The sequence below is a fragment of the Pan paniscus genome, chromosome 15 (assembly GCF_029289425.2).
Source record: "Pan paniscus chromosome 15, NHGRI_mPanPan1-v2.0_pri, whole genome shotgun sequence".
NCBI classification, from domain to species: Eukaryota; Metazoa; Chordata; class Mammalia; order Primates; family Hominidae; genus Pan; species Pan paniscus.
Window position 1 is genome coordinate 14,544,022 of NC_073264.2, and position 18,457 is coordinate 14,562,478.

At 40.0% G+C, this 18,457-nt stretch overlaps 1 long non-coding RNA gene across 1 annotated transcript; it reads right to left on the reverse strand.

Moving 5' to 3' along the window:
• Positions 1-1,272: 1,272 nt before the first annotated feature.
• On the reverse strand, positions 1,273-16,637 carry LOC134729038 (uncharacterized). Its single transcript, XR_010109877.1, has 3 exons — positions 16,552-16,637; positions 16,341-16,398; positions 1,273-3,162 (listed from the first exon to the last, which is right to left on the reverse strand). It is a non-coding gene; the product is annotated as an uncharacterized LOC134729038 (long non-coding RNA).
• Between the last annotated feature and the right edge of the window lie 1,820 nt (positions 16,638-18,457).

Genomic DNA, 18,457 nt, shown 5'->3' on the forward strand with positions numbered 1-18,457 from the left:
CTGGGTTCAAGCAATTCTTGTGCCTCAGCCTCCCAAGCAGCTGGGATTACAGGCACACACTACCAAACTTGGCTAATTTTTTGTATTTTTAGTAGAGATGGGGTTTCACCATGTTGGGCAGGCTAGTCTTGAACTCCTGACCTCAGGTGATCCGGCCGCCTCAACCTCCCAAAGTAATGGGATTACAGGTGTGAGCCACTGCGCCCGGCCATAGCTAGTATAATTATATACATAAATTGTAATGTTACTTCTTAGTAACTCTTATTCTTAGTGGAAAACTGAGGAAGTAAGTAATTCTAATTAAGCACCAGATACAGAGTCCAAGACAAAGGACAATCCCTGGAGCTAGGCTTCACAATCTCCTAAAGGCCCAAATCCAAAAACATAGTTTATAGACAAGTTAAGTGTCAAAAATTGTCATAAAAACACATTTTATGATTTTAAAACATCTAGCAGAGATAATATCTGAACAATAGGCCAATAGACAGACAAAATATCTAAATTAAATTCTGAAGAGGTTTCTATTTTATTTTATTTCACCAATAATTTTTAAATTGTCTTTATTTGTTAAAGATTACTAAAGTTACATGAACTTAAAGGTGTTTGAGTTAAGGTTTCTATTTTTCTCATAAAATATTTAAGTGTTTACTTTTTAAGCCAATTAATTAGAACTCTTTCACATATTTTGGTAGTGAAACATCACATACACATAACACATATAAATATATAGACACTAGACACGCAGACACACAGACAGAAGCAGATCTTGTAGAACTATATGATTTTTTATTTACCAATTTTAAGTAGTTGTTTTTATTCACAGTTTCAATTACCTATTTTATTGCTCTAGGCAACTGTTAGCTAGGCAACCCTAAATTTGCATTTCTAAAGTGATAACTCTCAGGTGAAACAAGATAAAGGATTTGCATCTCAAAATACAGAGAGAGACAGGGAATTTAAGCTCTTTAAATTTGGTTGTGTTCGAGGAAGATTGAAAACATGGATGCCAAGTAACACAAAATTATATAAATTTATCACGGGCTTTTATAAGGTGACCAATTTCATTTAGATAGGTGCTTTTAATTTAGTCTCTTTTTTATCTGGACCATTGAATTCAAAGCATAACTCACACTAAATCTTGGGTCCCCCAAAAGAGGTAAACACCATGGGGATTAGGACACGCCATGTTTTCACTGTACATTTCACTGCAAATACATTTCCCCTGAGGCTGGTGGGCAACCCATTGCCAATCAGCCCACTCTGTGATCAGCCCATTCCTTCGCCATTATACACACCAAAGGCAAGCTTTTCACAATGAAAAGAAATTTCTAGTAACTCCAGAAGCAAAAATTTCTGGTAGTGCAATGCAAAGGAAAGAAGAGTTTTAGATCTGAGAAGACACTGTCCATTTTCAACTCTTGGGATTCCCTGAGGAAAATAATAGCAGTTTCTCCCATAAATGGGTCTGTGGCACATTTTCTGTTTTTTCTTAAGGAATCCCAGGCTGTTAGAATTTTTTGTTGTTGTTGTTTGTTTGTTTTTGTCTTCTTATGTGGCACTGAGGGTGGCAAGAGGAAGGAAAGGGCAATAGAAACAGAGAGACAGAGGGAGTGCACATTCCTAGCAGCGGTTTAAGAAGAAATTCAGTTGCCTGAGAAATGTTTACAGAGAGAGAGAGAACAGAGGCCTTAAAGCAGTAAGTAAATACATACATAGCCTAAATATCAGTTTTAATTAAGTCAACTTTTGACTACAGAGCCCTTTAAATAAATCCTTTCAAATCTCTTATTATCAGATTTTAGCTGAGACAAACAGTTGATATTTCTGACTTTTGAACTTCTTTACCAAAATATATACCCCCAGGTGCCTTAATCAAGGTTATTACATAACCATGGGTACACAAGCTGTCTCCAAAGAGTTGGCAAGCATTTTTTAACAAGATCCAGAATCACCCCAAAGATTGCTCAGCGAAGGAAAGTTTCATTACCAATAAATGGGGTATAACCCATATTTCTGCCAGGCCATGTTTTTAGAGTCTTACCTTCTCAGCTGACCATATGCACACAAAGGCCCCAAAGCCTCATGTGCCCCCAACAGATGAAAAAAGACAGGAAACAAAAAGCTAAGGAAGTGGGAAAGATCAATAATAAAGATCAATAATAAATTGATACCCAACAAAAAAGTCACACAAATATTAAACCGAGAGGGGCTGGATCCCTGACCAGTAATCAGACTCACCCTGTGGATGTGAAAGTGCAGAATTTTAACTATTAGGCCACAGGTGGAGTGGCCTTTGTTTTTCCTTGACCAAAAGCAAACCCAAGCCTCTGCAGGAATTTTACCTACCAGAACTGTTTTAGGTCAGATTTTTCACTCTTAATTTAGTCAAGAGAATTTTTAAGGCTGGCCATGACACTATTATATGTCCTTTTTAAATGTGATCTCTTTGTTAATTGTTTAGAATAAGAGATCCCTAAAATCTTTAAATTAATTGCACCGAAAGAAAGGATGGGAAAAGGGTCTTGTTGTGTAAATGAAACTTCTCAGGTAGTCAAATTGTTGACCTTTTTTACCCAGTCAGGGTTTTTAGAAGTGAAAATTGACTTTCTCCAGCTGCAGAGTTTCATTCAACATTCGAGGGGGCCAGGAGTTGGTAAAGTCTAACAGAAGGTGGACCAAAACTGAAAAGAAAAACCAGAAAAAGTGATCACAGAATTCACATATAATTGCGATCTCTCAGCATAAGGGTAAGTTATAGCCAACTGACAATAAACCTTGACTTTCAGCTACCAAATCCCAATATGAAACCAGCTCCTTACCTGGAGATGGACCCAAGCTGAAGACTGCTGTCTGCCATCATGGAAGCAGAAACTACCAGAAAAGGAGTTTTACAGCAGAATAAACCTCAGATCCCAATTGAAAATTTGGGGGAGATCAGGGATCTCTGGAGGGAGAAGTTCCCAGAACTTACATAGCAAATCATCCAATCTGTAAGAGTAATAAAGAGTTCCAGCTGGTACCAGGACCTCAATAGGAGACTTGCTGGAGGCCAAGAGCCAGACTCCACTCGGAGTTCCTTTGTGGTCACCAACATGTAAACCAAAAAGTGACTGAGGCAGATCTCTATTGATTAGAGGTTTATTTTGCCAGTCGAGGATATGCCTGGGAAATAGAAACATAAGTCACAGTAGGATCCTTGACCTGTGTTTTTCCAAAGAGGGTTTTGGAAACTTAACTATTTAAGGGGTAAGAGCAAGCAGGAGGGAAAGGGGAAAAAAGGAGGGACAGTAGGCAATGAGACAAGTGGTTACATTCTTATAAGGCTTTGATTAACACTCAATGAATCCACATTTTGTGTGTGAAAAAAAGAGAGTAGAGGAAAAAATCAATTATGCATTCATCTCATCCTCAGTAAATCTACATTTTACATAAGATAGAGTAAGCATGTGAGATTAGAGTTACCTGTTTGGGAACAGAAGGAAGGCAGTGTTTTGTGTGACTCCATTTCCAACCTTAATTTTCCCCTTGGCATAATAACTTTGTGGTTTTGAGATTTTATTTTTCTTTCCAGATTGAGATTCCCATGACCCCCCATTTGAGTTCAATTAATAATTAATTTTCTAGAACATCTCATAGAACTCAGAGAAACACTTACTTACATTTACTAGTTTATTATAAAGGCATACATATGTTACAAAGCATAAGGATGAAGAGATGCAAAGGGCAAGGTATGGGGGAAAAGGGTGCAGAGCTTCCTCACCGTCTTAGGGCACACCACTCTCAAGGAACCTCCATGTGTTCAGCTATCTGGAAGCTCTCTGAACCTAGCCCTTTTAGGTTTTTATGGAAGATTCATTAAATAGGCATAATTGATTAAATCATTGGCCATTGGTAGTCAACTTAACCTTCAGACTCTCTCCCCTTCCCAGATATTGGGGATGGAGCTGAAAGTCCCAACTTTCTAATCATGACTTTGTCTCTCCCATCCCCCATCCTGAAGTTACCCAGGGGCTGCCAGCCGTCAGTTCAGTCAATCATTAGCAAAGACAAGACATCGCTTCAGAGTTTCTAAGTATTTTAGGAGTTGTATGTCAGGAAAAGGGGTCAAAGATTGAATACATACTTCATAATATCACAAGTCATAAAACTGAAGAGTACTTAGCAACCAAAAGAAATAAAGTACTGATTCTTCCATCAATATGGATAAATTTTAAAGCATTATTCTGAAAGAAATAAGCTAGACACAAAAGAATACCTACCATATAATTTTATACATACGAAATTTTAGAAAAGAGCAAATCTGATCGATGGTGACAAAAATCAGATCAGTAGTTTCCAGGTATTGGGAATGGAAGAAGGACATTGACAACAGTAAGTCACAAGGGAACTTAAAAGGTGATAAAATATTCTATATGTTGATTAGGATAGTGGTTACACAGATGTAAATGAGGGAAGAGAGAGACCCTCTTGTATTGTTTTATATTGTTTTATACTCAGTACCTGTTTTAAGAAAAAACAACAAGGAAGTAAAATCAAAGACAGGCAGCCTGGCGCCAGGCCTGAAACCAGGTCTGGGCCTGCCTGGCCTAAACCCAGTAGTTAAAAATCAACTCATAACTTAGAAACCGATGTTATTCATAGATTCCAGACATTGTATAGAAGAACACTGTGAAACTCCCTGCCCTGTTCTGTTTCTCTCTGACCACCGGTGCATGCATCCCCTGTCACATACCACCTGCTTGCTCAAATCAATCACAACCCTTTCATGTGAAATCTTTAGTGTTGTGAGCCCTTAAAAGGGACAGAAATTGTGCACTCGGGGAGCTCGGATTTTAAGGCAGTAGTGTGCCGATGTTCCCAGCTGAATAAAGCCCTTCCTTCTACAACTTGGTGTCTGAGAGGTTTTGTCTGCGGCTCATCCTGCTACATATACATTTTTCAAAAACAGCTTGACCATTTTGCTTAAAATGTGATATATTATTTCATGTAATTTATATTCAATAAAATTAATCTAAAAAAGATTAATAAAAGGATTTAGATTCTAGATCTCATGATAATCTGTAACACTTCTTTTAACTCAATAGAAGTAATTCTTCTGTTTTAGTTTTGGGCAAAAAATAAAAGAAAGAGATAAGATAACAAGAAGTAGGAAAAGGAAGTTAACAAGAGGTAGTATGCAGGAATTAAAATTCATTCTCTTAAATTAGAGGACGATTACATCCCAGGTTCTTCATTTACTGTATCCGCGATCTTGAGCATGTGTCTGAGCCTCTGTCTCTTCTCTGTAATAATTTCTCACAAGATTCAACTGTCTCACAAGGGGAGGATTAAGTAATAATAAGTACATAATGTTCCTAGAACATGATAAACGTTCAGTGAATTTTATCTAGTATTTTTATTATTAACCAACAGTGGTCATTTTAAGTGAGCTTAGGTTCTCTAAATCAAATTATGGGTGGTGATCAACATGGTATGGCAGTTCCAGAATATTTTTTTAATCTGGGCAACTTGAGGGGCTAGGGATAAAAGTAGAGAAAAAAGAAAATTGTATTCTTATCTCAGAAACTGTCCGGTAGCCTGGAATCCCAAGTGCTATAGTTTGAATGTTTGTCCCCTTCAAATCTCATGTTGAAATGTGATCCTCAGTGTCAGAATTAGGGTTGAATGGGAGGTGCTTGGGTCATGGAGGCAGATCCCTCTGAATAGATTAATGCTCTGGAGTGGAGAGAATGAGTAAGTTCTCACTCTGTTAGTTCCCAAGAGAACTGGTTGTTGAAAAGAGCCTGGTATGTCCCCCTCTCTATTGCTTCCTCTCTCACTTTGTGATCTCTGCAAACAACAGCTCCCCTTTGCCTTCCACCATGAGTGGAAGGAGCCGGAGGCCCTCACCAGAAGCAGATGCTGGTGCCATTCTTCTTGTATACTCTGCAAAATCATGAGCCAAATAAATTTATTTTCTTTATAAATTACCCAGTCTCAGTATTCCTTTGTAGTAACATAAAATGGACTAAGATGATGGGAAATAATATTTTATCAATGGAAGTGATCTTCTATTATAACTGAGCCAAGAGAAACAAAATTGAATAGAATGGAAGTTTTCTTTTGTCTTAACAAAGTTACCAAAATCACACATTAGGAGGATAAGCAGAAGTCTAAGATAATCAGAAAACAGAGTAGACTGCAAAAGAATTGTTTGAAATCATGAATTAAGATGGAAAGGAGGCAGGGAAAATATCATAGTTTCTAGTATCACCCTGAAATTTTGTGTGTAACAATATATATATATGCCTATCTACATCCGAGGATACAAAACCACATCTGTATTTTAAAGTAAAATACATTTTCTTCACTCAAAAAAATATATAGGTATCTTTTTAATCTCAGTCTAAATCTGGGAATAAAATTTTGTGGCCCCAAAATGTCTGGAGAATAACTAAGCAAACTTTGCTAGGGAAAGAGCTGTCTTAAACACATCTAGTGGCTCAATTTAGTCTGTGCAAGTATGAGCAGGATATGATTTAACAACTTGTCCCTGCCCCTGCCTTCCCCACTGTACCACTTTCTTTCCTATTCTGAGACAGATGCATTGCTCACCTCCAATAATTCTAGGTGGAGCTTTACACAAAACTGAATAAAGTAGGTCTCAGGCTCTGAGCAGGCAGTTTTTTTTCCTAGAAATAGAGGTGCCAACATGACTGTTGGCAGCATATTACGGGCACTCATGGCCTCTGCCTTCCTTGGTAAGGACAGTAGCTGATAGGCTGAGGACAGTCTAGGACTTGGAGAAGAGAGTGGGGAGGGAAGAGGGGATGAACAACTGGTCATATGTGACAAACACTCAGGTATAATAAGAAGGAAGAGGAAAGGAACCAGATTCTGACTCCTGCCTTTACTGAAGATTTAACTCCTGCCCCAAAAGTTCTTGGAAGCTCTCTTACAGGTCAGCTCAGGGGACCAATCTTGTTATTTCTTCTCATCTACGGCATCCAGCATGTCACAGAGGGTCATTCAATCCCAACCAGCAATATCTACGCAGGAGGGTGAGACCGTGAAACTGGACTGTTCATACAAAACTAATATTGTATGTTACATATTGTATTGGTACAAAAGGTCTCCCAATGGGAAGATTATTTTCCTCATTTATCGGCAAACAGATGCAGAAACCAATACGACACAGAGTCAATATTCTGTGAGCTTCCAGAAAGCAACTAAAACTATTCAGCTTATCATATCATCATCACAGCCAGAAGACCTGCACATATTTCTGTTGTCTCAAAGAGCCCACTGTGAAGAACATGTTAGAAGAGCCTTACAAAAAGATCAGAACTCAACCTGAAGCAATTGCCTATTCCCACATTCTCAGGAAAAACTCAGAAACCTTACCCAGGCATTTGTTAGCAGCTGGTGGTTAGGGTGCATAAGATAAGACCTAGAAAGGAAGTCATTGAGTTCATTCCAGGAAGCACACCCTCACAACTGCCTTAGAAACCACACAGGACCACATGTAAAAGCCATACTGCTCGGATGACATCACATCTCTATTTCTTCCCATGGAGTATGCCGTTTAAAAAAACAACATGTGAAACATGGAATTTTAAAGCTATAATTGATTGTACAGGACTTTATATCTGCTCAACCAAATCTCTTGAGGAAAATAGTATGGAAGACACTAGGGAAAAAAAACATGCATACAAAATAAAGATTTTTATGGCAGGATCCCTAAAGACTGGCCAGAGAGATGCAATCTTGGTGAGACTATAGACTGGAGTACTTTGGACCATGTAGAACAGCAGTCTATTCTGGACCAGATGCATTTTTCTATCTCCTTGGCTACATTTCACTCTAATCCTGCCAACTCCAGTTTGGCTTACCATGCTTTCTGATTCTCATGTTCCTTGCAGCTGGGTCTGCTAGTTGGGTCCTCCCTGCAGTCACATGCCTACCACAAGATTTGGTTAACCACAACAGAGAAAGGAGATATGTGGGGAGACACTGCTATAGATGCTAGTTAACCTTGTAGCCACCTAACTAATTCATGGAAACTCCAGAAATGAGACTGCAGTTTCTAAATCCCTATTTCTTTATTCAGTCCCCAAACCCAATTGTTTTGGTCAAGCACAGAAGACTAGTCTTCTGACTCTGATGAGTCATTTTTCTTCCCTACAGATTTTCCTAAAAATCCCTCCTATGAATCCTCTGCTAAGGATGCTAAGTGAACCCTATCACATGTGGCTGCAGGCCTGACACAGTGCCTAAGCCTTAACCTTCCTCTTCTCTTAATTCTGTGCTCTCAGCTAAGGTTTTGACAACTTGCCAACACCAAAACTGGAATACACAAAGTATCTGCCCTTTCTTGGTTGTTACCTATTTCAGAGCAAACTGGACATTCCTCCTCTAAAATTTTATTTATCTGAATTCAAAATAAGATTGCCATACTTGGATTCTCACTCTCATTGGTTCAGTCAATCACTTGTTCATTCAGGAAACGAAAATATGTCCTACGCAAAGCTCTTCAGTTGCTTCTAATTGTTTCAAGAGAAATATCCAAGTTCTCTTGTATGGATTAAAAATTGTTTCTTTCCATATTTTTTTTCTTAAGCCCAAGGTAGATAAAAATGTGGAGACTGCTCTGTAGATATTCATAATATCCATAATCGCATCTTCAAAATCTATGAAGAGCCCAGAGAAAACCCATCCGAACCAAAGTAAATTGTAATTATCTAATTCCTCAGCCTTGCTATGTTTCTTGGGATTTCTCCTTATTGAGTCCAAATTTACTACCATGAATCACAACCTAACTGAAGCCACAGAATAAATAACTCAGACACTTGCCAATTCTTCCATCAAGCGGCCCAATAAAGACTCTAGTCTCTGTGAGACTTTTAACAATTAAATATAAAATTCTCTCAACATTTTTTGAGAAAAGACCTTAGTCTTCTTTTAAAAGAAAATGGAAGGGAAAATGGCGCAGCAGAAGGGAAAACAATGCCCTCCTTCTCAGACTGAATAGGAGGGAGGTATTTCAATTATGATCTGTGATGTACAATGATAATATGATTTTCAATGCTTCTTATGGTTCAGAGAGAATACTGACAAAGGTCTTGCATTTCTGATACCAATATTTCAATTTTAGATGCAATGGAAGATGGCTAGAGTTCCCATTCCTGCTAGAAAAGAGTGTTGCTTCTGCCTCAATAAGTAAAGCTAGATAAACAGAAAAATTGTAACTTTGCTTTAACCCATCAGAGACCTGAGATTACAGGGCAAACAAGTAGGCTGGACTCCAATGGGGAAAAGGCTCCTCCAAGGGAGACAGGCAGCTTATGGACTGGCACAACTGCAGCAGAGCATAGAAAAAGAAATGTTATCTGCCATACAAGCAAGAAAAAGAAACTGGGTAAAAGATTGAGTGAGAGCTATCATCAGAATATAGAACTGCTGGGAGTTGCAGACATAGAAGGAGTTTATATTCACTGGTAGGGCCATTTCACAGATGTTGGAAGAAGTAATTAGGGGCAGGGTGAGACACAGAGAGAGCGCCAGCAAAAGTGTAGGCTTACAAGACATAATCGGCAGTCACTGCAGGAAAGCACAAATCCCACCATTCTTGCCTAAATCAGCCTCTTGCAGGAGGAAAAGCTTTAAGCTGTTGGGGATGGGGCTAAAGACCTGACAGCGCATTCTGTCACCCCCCAGAGCACAGGTTAAGATCCACAACAGCAAAGAAAAGAGTCAAGGAAAAAAATCTCTACCTTTGGGTAGAGACAGGAAACCATTCTGAGCTGAAGACCCTATAACAATACCATTCTAATTTTGCTACCTGTGAGAAAGAAGCAGAAAACTCTCTCACACCACACCCACAGAGAAACACGGCAGTGTTTGGCTGCCACAGGGAGGAAAGGTATGAATGCTGAGAAAACCCTAAATCCAAGATCCAAGCACATGGGGCCAGTCTAAGATTGAAGCTGGACCAAGACAACAGAGAAGTCCACCTACCCACACAGCGAGCCTCGTAAGCACTAAATAACAAGCAACGGCAAACTATTGCTAGAGTGAGGGGTGAGGAACAGAAAGAGAGATCCTCTTCGTGCTGCAGGAATTCAGGGACAGCTAAAAGCTGAGGTAGAGTACTCTAAAAAATAGAGATTCATAAATCAATAGTAATTCAAGAAGCCAGCTTTTAAGTGGCTCACAAAGCAGTAAGATGGTTTTGGGAAAACTTATGTATTTAAGGATAGTATTCTAGACCGTCTATTTTCAGATCCTTCTACTTCCTACTTTCGATTCCTGGAGACAACATGGTTGGATACCACTATCCAAGCCATATTAGGCTGACTGAACCACCATTGTGACTTGCATTATATTATCTTCTCTCAATTCTTTATCTCCATGGAGTTTTACCTTAAAAGATGTTCATTCATATACTTTTATTCACTAGGTATAACTATGAGGATGCTGATAAAAAGGGATGTTTCTCATTAGTCTTTTGTTTATCTAAGATTTGTTGTAGATTCTGATACATTAGCAGAATAATACAATCATACTTTGATTCATTTATCAAATCTATCTAGGTTCATATGCTACCTCTTTGTGTTCTTTAACTTCTTCGAGTCTTTGAGGATTAAATGAAAGAATTGATATCAAATTAAAAGCACAGTGGTTGGCATGTGGTAGGCACCAATAAGCCACTAATAACAGCTCTTGAAATACGTCATATCCTTTCATTGCTCCTTTACAACATTGAGTTTATAACAGGGAAAAAAATAAATATTATTGCACAGACTCCAAGAGACTATGGACTGGGACTCGAGTGCATAACATTTTTTACTTGCAATGTACATTGCTGAAATCTAGACACCCCAAACTTCCTGCATCTGCTTAGGCTTTTCAATCATGGAAGACCACTGCACTCTGGCAGGAAAAATATCCAGATGCCTAACTTGGAAAATAAACTAAATTAGGCCATCTTGGGAAATGGCATATAGCTCTTTGGAGGGCAACTTTATATTTACCCTGTCTTCTGATATGTTGAATAAAAGAAGTTTAAATGAGACATCTGCTTTAGTATTTGGCATATTGATATAGGTGAGCTCTTACACTATGAAAGTATATTGGAAAGGATATGACAAAGAATATGCTGCTAAAATCCCTGAAACTCGTTAACACTTAAAAGTGGTTGATTTCAATAATAAATTTCAGGCATCTCAGGAACTGATTTCCTCAAAAGTATGATTTATAGCCATCTGATTGTGAAGGCATGAACATCCTCATTCTTTGACATTAAAGGAGAAACTTGGCAATTAGAGGGAGATGCATGGGCTTGATTCTAGTCAGTAAATGGTTCAGGCAGAGACAATGACATTAATCTGGGACTCTTTATATTGGAAAACACAAGCCAAGAAAGAAGGTGCAAATATCTTTGCCATAATAATGCTGGTGTTATGATTTCACAAGAAGTAGGTGTGAATATGTTTTACTAATGAAAAAAATGCATTCATTCCTCAGATAGACTACAATGATTGGACTATCAAAGGAAAATTAGCTTTTTAAATACTAAGTTGTGTGTTTTCATGTACACATATACACAAGTCCTGGCTGTAGTTTTACTGATACAGAGAAAACAAACTGAAATTGAAGCACTGACAATTTTCACCTACCCTCTACCTTTTTCATGGCAGCAGAGCTCACCGTGTCTTGCAAAGTTGTTGATAGCTCAAGCAAACAAAGACCCCATTGATATCCAATATATGTGCAAGATCCCATTGATATCCAATACATTAAAAAGGGACTTTGATCTGAGCTTTATTATCCTGTAGAATGGAGTGCTAATGTCTTGAAGTACAATGGAGCTAGTATACCAAATATCATGAGCTTAAGAACCAATAAAGAGAGGGAAAAAATGAGACAAGGAAACAAAAATTTTGGTGTGTGATGGATTCTATTGGTCTATCCATTGAAGCCTTGCTATATCAAGATACCTTTGAAATTTATACTGTTCAGAATGCATATTGAAACTGTCAGTAAAAAAGATCTCTCTACTCTTCCAACAGATTCCATTGTATATTTGGTACAAAAATAAAACATCTAAGGTTGTATTCCATTCTTTTGAATGGAAGCTCAGATTAAAGTCCCTTTTAATGTCTTGCAAATATATTAGATATCAATGGAATCTTTCTGCCAGCCAGCAGATAATTCCCCAATGCAGATGAAACCTGTTTTAAATAGTACTTCTACTTCAGAAACTAGTTACTAAAAATCTCTTTGGGAAAAAGTCAGGCACATAATTGTGATGTGTGATGGATTTCCTTGTCTCCCAATTTTTTCCCTCCTTATTGGTTCTTAAACCGATGACATTTGGTATACCAGCTCCATGGTACTTCAGGACCATGTACATCAATCCTCTCTACAGGATAATAAAGCTCAGATTAAAGTCTTTTTAAATGTCTTGCACATATATCAGATATCAGTGGGATCTTTCTGCCAGTTAGCAGATAATTCTTCAATGTGGATGAAACCTGTTTTAAATAGCACTACTACTTGAGCCTGAGAGGCGAAGGTTGTAGTGAGCTGAGATCATACCACTCCACTCCAGTCTGGGTGACGGAGTGAGACTCAGTCTCAAAAAAATAAAAAATATATAGCACTCCTACTTCAGAAAGTAGTTATTAAAATCTCTTTGGGACAAAACTAGGCACACTGCTCTGAATACTTCATGAAATAATAATTTTTCCAATGCCTTTCTGAGTCAGGTGTTCCTAGAATGTTGGTCAGTTCTGCACAAATTTACCTAATTTACATCCTAAGATGCTCTACCTTTTCTTTGCAATAGCCATCAATTATGCCCCAATTTTTAAAAATAAATCTATTGATAATGTCATGGAACTGGATGAGGAATTCTAATATTAAGTCTGCATACCAATTCGTCCAATTACTCAGTAGAGGAAAGCCTTCCAATTGAACTTCATTGTGTGCCTGCTTTTGTGCTTCTTTTATTTAAGCATTTTGAATATATGAGACAACGTTAGCCCTTCTATTCCATTCTCATTTCCTTTTCATCCAGTTAAACTTATTGAGAGCCTAAAGTAGAAAATTCAACACAGGCAGTCCTAAATTTCCAAAAGAAGATTTGCAACTAATGGTAGAACAAAGAAGCAACAAATATTTTTTAGACAGTTTTACATTATTGCCTGGGCTGGGGTGCAATGGCACAATCTTGGCTCACTGCAACCTCCACCTCCCGGGTTCAAACAATTCTCCTGCCTCAGCCTCCCAAGTAGCTGGGATTACAGGCACCCGCCACCACTCCTGGCTTATTTTTTGTATTTTATAGCAGAGATGGGGTTTCACTATGTTGCCCAGGCTGGTCTCAAACTCCTGACCATGTGATCTGCCCACCTTGGCCTCCCAAAGTGCTGGGATTACAGGCGTGAGCCACTGCACCCAGCTGGAAGAAACAATCTTTATAATGTTTCTTAGGAACACCATCTGGGCTGGGCGTGGTGGCTCACCTGTAATCCCAGCCCTTTAGGAGGCTGAGGTGGGTGGATCACTTGAAGTCAGGAGTTCGAAACCAGCCTGGCCAATATGGCGAAACCCCATCTCTACTAAAAAGAAAATAAAAAAATTAGCCAGGTGCGGTGGTGCATGCCTGTAATCCCAGCTACTTGGCAGGCTGAGGCAGGAGAATTGATTGAACCTGGGAAGTGGAGGTTGCGGTGAGCCAAGATCATGCTACTTCACTCCATCCACCCTGGTCAACAGAGCAAAACTGCATTAAAAAAAAAACAAAAACAAAAAACACCACCATCTGTAAGACAAGGTTGACCAGAAACAGAATAATGCAAGGTTGGCCAACATAGCCAAACTCTTCTAAGCCATGAGCTCTGCCTCTGTCTCATTGATTGGTGCCTAGCTGCTAGAGTTCAGTGATAAAAGTGAAATCAAAGACTGTACATTATTTATTTTCTTTGACTATGAGTTTGTGTTTCCTGCCAGATCCAAAGTGACTAATAAAATGAGAGATACAGTCAGTCTAGACTCGAACCAGGAAGAGTCTCTAAAATCCAAATGAGTAACTCTCATGGTCTCTCTGAAGACTCTGCACTGTTGCTTCTTTAAACACAAACATTAAAATAGAAACTTGCATCTCTAATAAAACATTTGTCTTTCGCAGACTTTCTTGAGAGTGAGTCTGGAGTGACCATTTTGTGGTAACAGATCATCATTTGGGGTTATTATTTAAGCACCAGTTCCCTCATATTTGCGCTGTCAGTCACTTCCTCAAACCTTCCCACTCAGTATGTTTTAACTTAACACTCAGAAGGACACATTGATGATAAGAACTTTCTCAGTGGGTCTGAAGCTTAGCTCCAACACTGCTTGTCTTAGAATAGAGACTTTATCTTACTAGGACACCAAAGAAGACTGTTACTACATGGCATGAATATCTGCTTCTTCTTTATTTTAAAAAAAGTGCAAAAGGCATCAATGGATAACATTCTCTATGTTTTCATTTGAGCCTAGTAGTCTTCTGTTCTTACTTTGTACTGTCAGGCTTTTTTTTCCCCTTATATCTACCTTAAACCCTATAAAGAACTACTACAGAACAGAAACTTTAAATGCAAGATCTGTAACTTAATCACCAGAAATATAAACCAGAAATATGACTTTCTACTAATTTCCTACTTGTGAAGTAAGATGTTCTAAGGGATAGGCAGACATGCCAGCTCTCCTTCTAAAGACAGAATGTGTGTTATACACGTGGCCTTGGCAATTAGATGTCTGTACACAACATGGCAGCACTTCATTTTCACATGCAGAGAAATGGAATGTTCAACTCTGTTGGGCAGAGCATAGCTTGTCTCCTATTGGCTTACAGCCAGGTTAAGAAAGAGCAAGAACACACTGAGAATAGAATATGTTCTCCTTCCCAGATAGTATAGATCACTGATGATTCTAATGGCAAGAAGAATGGAAAAGTCCCTGGGAGCTTTATTCAAATTCAGCTGAACAGTAAGTGCAGGGCTTCTGGAAGGGTCCATCACAAGTCTGGGGAAGGAGGAGGGTTCATTTTAGTTCTCCCCAAGTTTCCAGCAGATACTCTGCAAAGAAAACGTACATTCGGAAAATGACGCAGTAACCCATTTTCCTTGTTTCAATGGTGATGAGTGGCCAAGAAAAGGATGTGATACAGAGTTATTCAAATCTAAATGTCTAGGAGAGAGAAATGGCCGTTATCAATGACAGTTATACAGATGGGGCTTTGAATTATTTCTGTTGGTACAAGAAGAAAACAGGGAAGGCCCTAATCTCTTAATGGAGATTCATTCAAATGTGGATAGAAAACAGGAGAGAAGGCACACAGTACTGTTGAATAAAAATGCTAAACATGTCTCCCTGCATATTACAGCCACCCAACCAGGAGACTCATTCCTGTAATTCCTTGCAGCGAGAACACAGAACATTTCAGGCACCTGCAACCTGTACTCAAACCTGCAACTGGGAGTCCAGTCACATTCTTTGTCTTTGAACAGGTTTTGGGTTAGAATGGTTTACCATAATGTGCTTGTTTCTAAATTGAAATGAATGCAGAAATCTAATAATTGTGATTACAAAATCATTACGTTTAAAGTAAATCAAAATGAGCTGGTATACTTTGTACTAACTCCAATGTATTCGAGAGGAGAAGTAGTGTTGTTTTAAATAGATATGTAAATAATAAAGATAACCTCATTGGAATATCTGAGGTTCTTTCACTGAGATCCTACACTTCCATAATAAAACAAGAACACCTAAAATTATTCTGGGTGGCAATCTGCTGGCCTTCAGAAAAAAAAAGAAGAAGATTCATTTTTGAAAAAACATATTTTAAAATCATCACACACTCATTATTTATTATAAATATTTTCGTTCTAGGTGTGTCTGCATATGCCCTAATTCATAGCAACTTAACATATTAAGTATATTTTTCATATAACATTTATGTCCATTCTCCTCTGGACATCCACCTTCATAGTATGGGTATTCAGTCATAAAAGTTACAATTCAAATAGCCACCAGAAGAATTCCTGCAAAGATTTTTGTCTTGCAACTGTTCTACATTCAGAAAATATTTACCAACTGCCTACTCTGTGCCAGACATTGTTCTTGGTGTTGAGGATTGAGCAGGATGAACAGAAAGAAATGACAAAATTTAATTGTATTCTGCCTCTCTCCTCCAATGGATGTCTGCTCACCAGAAATTAACTGGGGAAACATTTTGATGACAGTGTATATCCAGGGATCAATGACACCACCTAGGAGTTTTAGGATTTTGCCCAAATTCACCAATTCCTTCATACCTCATAGGTCTGTATGTACAGGAGCAACAGTGTGATCTTTCTCTTTCTTCCAATGTTCCTTCAAGAAAGGAAGATAATTGTTATTTTAGTCAAACTGTTCAAAATAGACAAAAAAACCCACCAACTCCCTCATGAGGCAAAAAACATAAACAAAATCTGTAGAGTTAAGAGTAGTGAGGCTGGGCACTGTGGCTCATGCCTTTAATCCTACCACTTTGGGAGGCCGAGGCGGGTAGATCACTTGAGGTCAGGAGTTCAGACCAAACTTTGCAACATGGTGAAACCCCATCTATACTGAAAATAAAAAAATTAGCTGGGTTTAGTGGTGTGGATCTGTAATCTCAGCTACTCAGGAGGCTGAGGCAGGAGAATCGCTTGAATCTGGAAGGCAGAGGTTGCAGTGAGCCGAGATCCTGCCTCTGCACTCCAGACTGGGTGACAGTGCAAGATTCCATCCCCCCCCCAAAAAAAGAGAAAGTATTTTTCATATAAATTATTCTCAGATTTTTGAATAAATAATAAGTATACATGGAATAAAATAAAAATTACACAAAAAGATATATAGTGAAAAGTAACTTTTCTCTTTACCTCTATCCCCACTATCCCCAACAGCCTAGTATAACCACTGTTACATGGAAATTTCCTTTGAACATTATACATATACACATACGTATGATGTGTACATATATATATGTATACATAAAAATGATGTATGCCTATATGCCGCAGCGACGGAAGCAGGAGCATCGGCAGCCGCGCGGCGGTGGTGATATTTAAAGGGGACGCAGCCTATGTGTCAGGAGTGGAGCGCGAGTCGGCTTAGCCAATGCGCATGCGCGAGGCGCGAGCGGTTTCTCCCGTCACAGTGGTTCCCACGGTTGTCTTAGAAACCAGGCCCCGAGGCTTGGCAGAGCAGGAGCCCTCCGTGGCATTGCTTGGGTGTCCAGGCTCTGAGGCTAAGGCCTCACCTCTCCCCGGGTCGAAGGGAACGTCTCCGGATACCAGGAGTCGCAATGGGCCGACCATGATGATGAAACCCCAGGTGGAGACGGGGGAAGCAGCACGGGATCCCAGCCTCAGGCCTTCACGGAGGGTGTTGGTTGGGGTGAGTCTCCCCAAAATTCATGCCGCCGTACGTGATCTCGAGGATGGGTCGGCATGCGTGCCCCTGGGCTGTTATCTCACCGAGGGTCGTTCTCCTCCACAGCAGGACCCCGCAGCCTCAGGGGTTCCCTTGGAGTGTGTGTTTCAATGCCTCTACTGTATGACTCTATGTGTGTTTGTTTGTGTGTGTGTGTGTGTGTGTGTGTGTGTGTGTGTATGTGTCTGTGTGTGTGTCTCCCATTTTCTCTTCTCTGTCTCTCAGTCTCTGTATGTTTCTTTCCCACTCTCTGTGGGTTTGTGCCAGCCGAAGTTGCGTCAGGGCTTCCAGGTCGGTGCAGGATTGGGGGTGTTGCGAATTTAGCAGAAACCTCCTTGCTCCTCTGGTAGGCATTTGAAAACGTGGCTTGGGTGAGGCACAGGCCGCACCCCCAACCCCCGGGTCCCAGGTGTTCTTTGATTTTCCTTGGCATCGTTGGAAAGGTCATCCGTTTCCCCCTTCCACTGGCACATACTTGGACACCTCCCTTTGTTTCGGGGTCGCCCCGTATGCCTCCGGTGACACACATTAACACCAACTGCTGTGGGATTGGCCAGTGTCACGCGTGGTCACATGGTCTCCCCCTCGGATTCGCCTCTGTTCCTCATTGCAGGGGTCCTGTAAAGCGCGGTCGGCTTTCCGGAGCCCCAGGGCTTTTACAAGCCGGGCAGGCCACTGCTCTTTCAAAGGAGGAGGGAGGCAGAGGGCTGATGGATGAGTGAATTTGCAGCTGACACTCGGCCTTGAGACCTATGGGATCATTCTGTGCTGCAGCAAGGCACTGCCGGCCTGACCCGAGGTGAGGAGCCCATCCTGTCTCACTCGGAGAGGGTCAAAATCGGATCTCAACGGGAGTCCGGAGAAAACAGCAGGCGTCCTGAAGCTCCCCCTCTCTCCGTGGAAGTCCGCTCAAGCAGCTCCTGGGGACAGGACCCCCGGAGGTCTGGGCCTGGGATGGGAGGAGAAACCCGCGGCC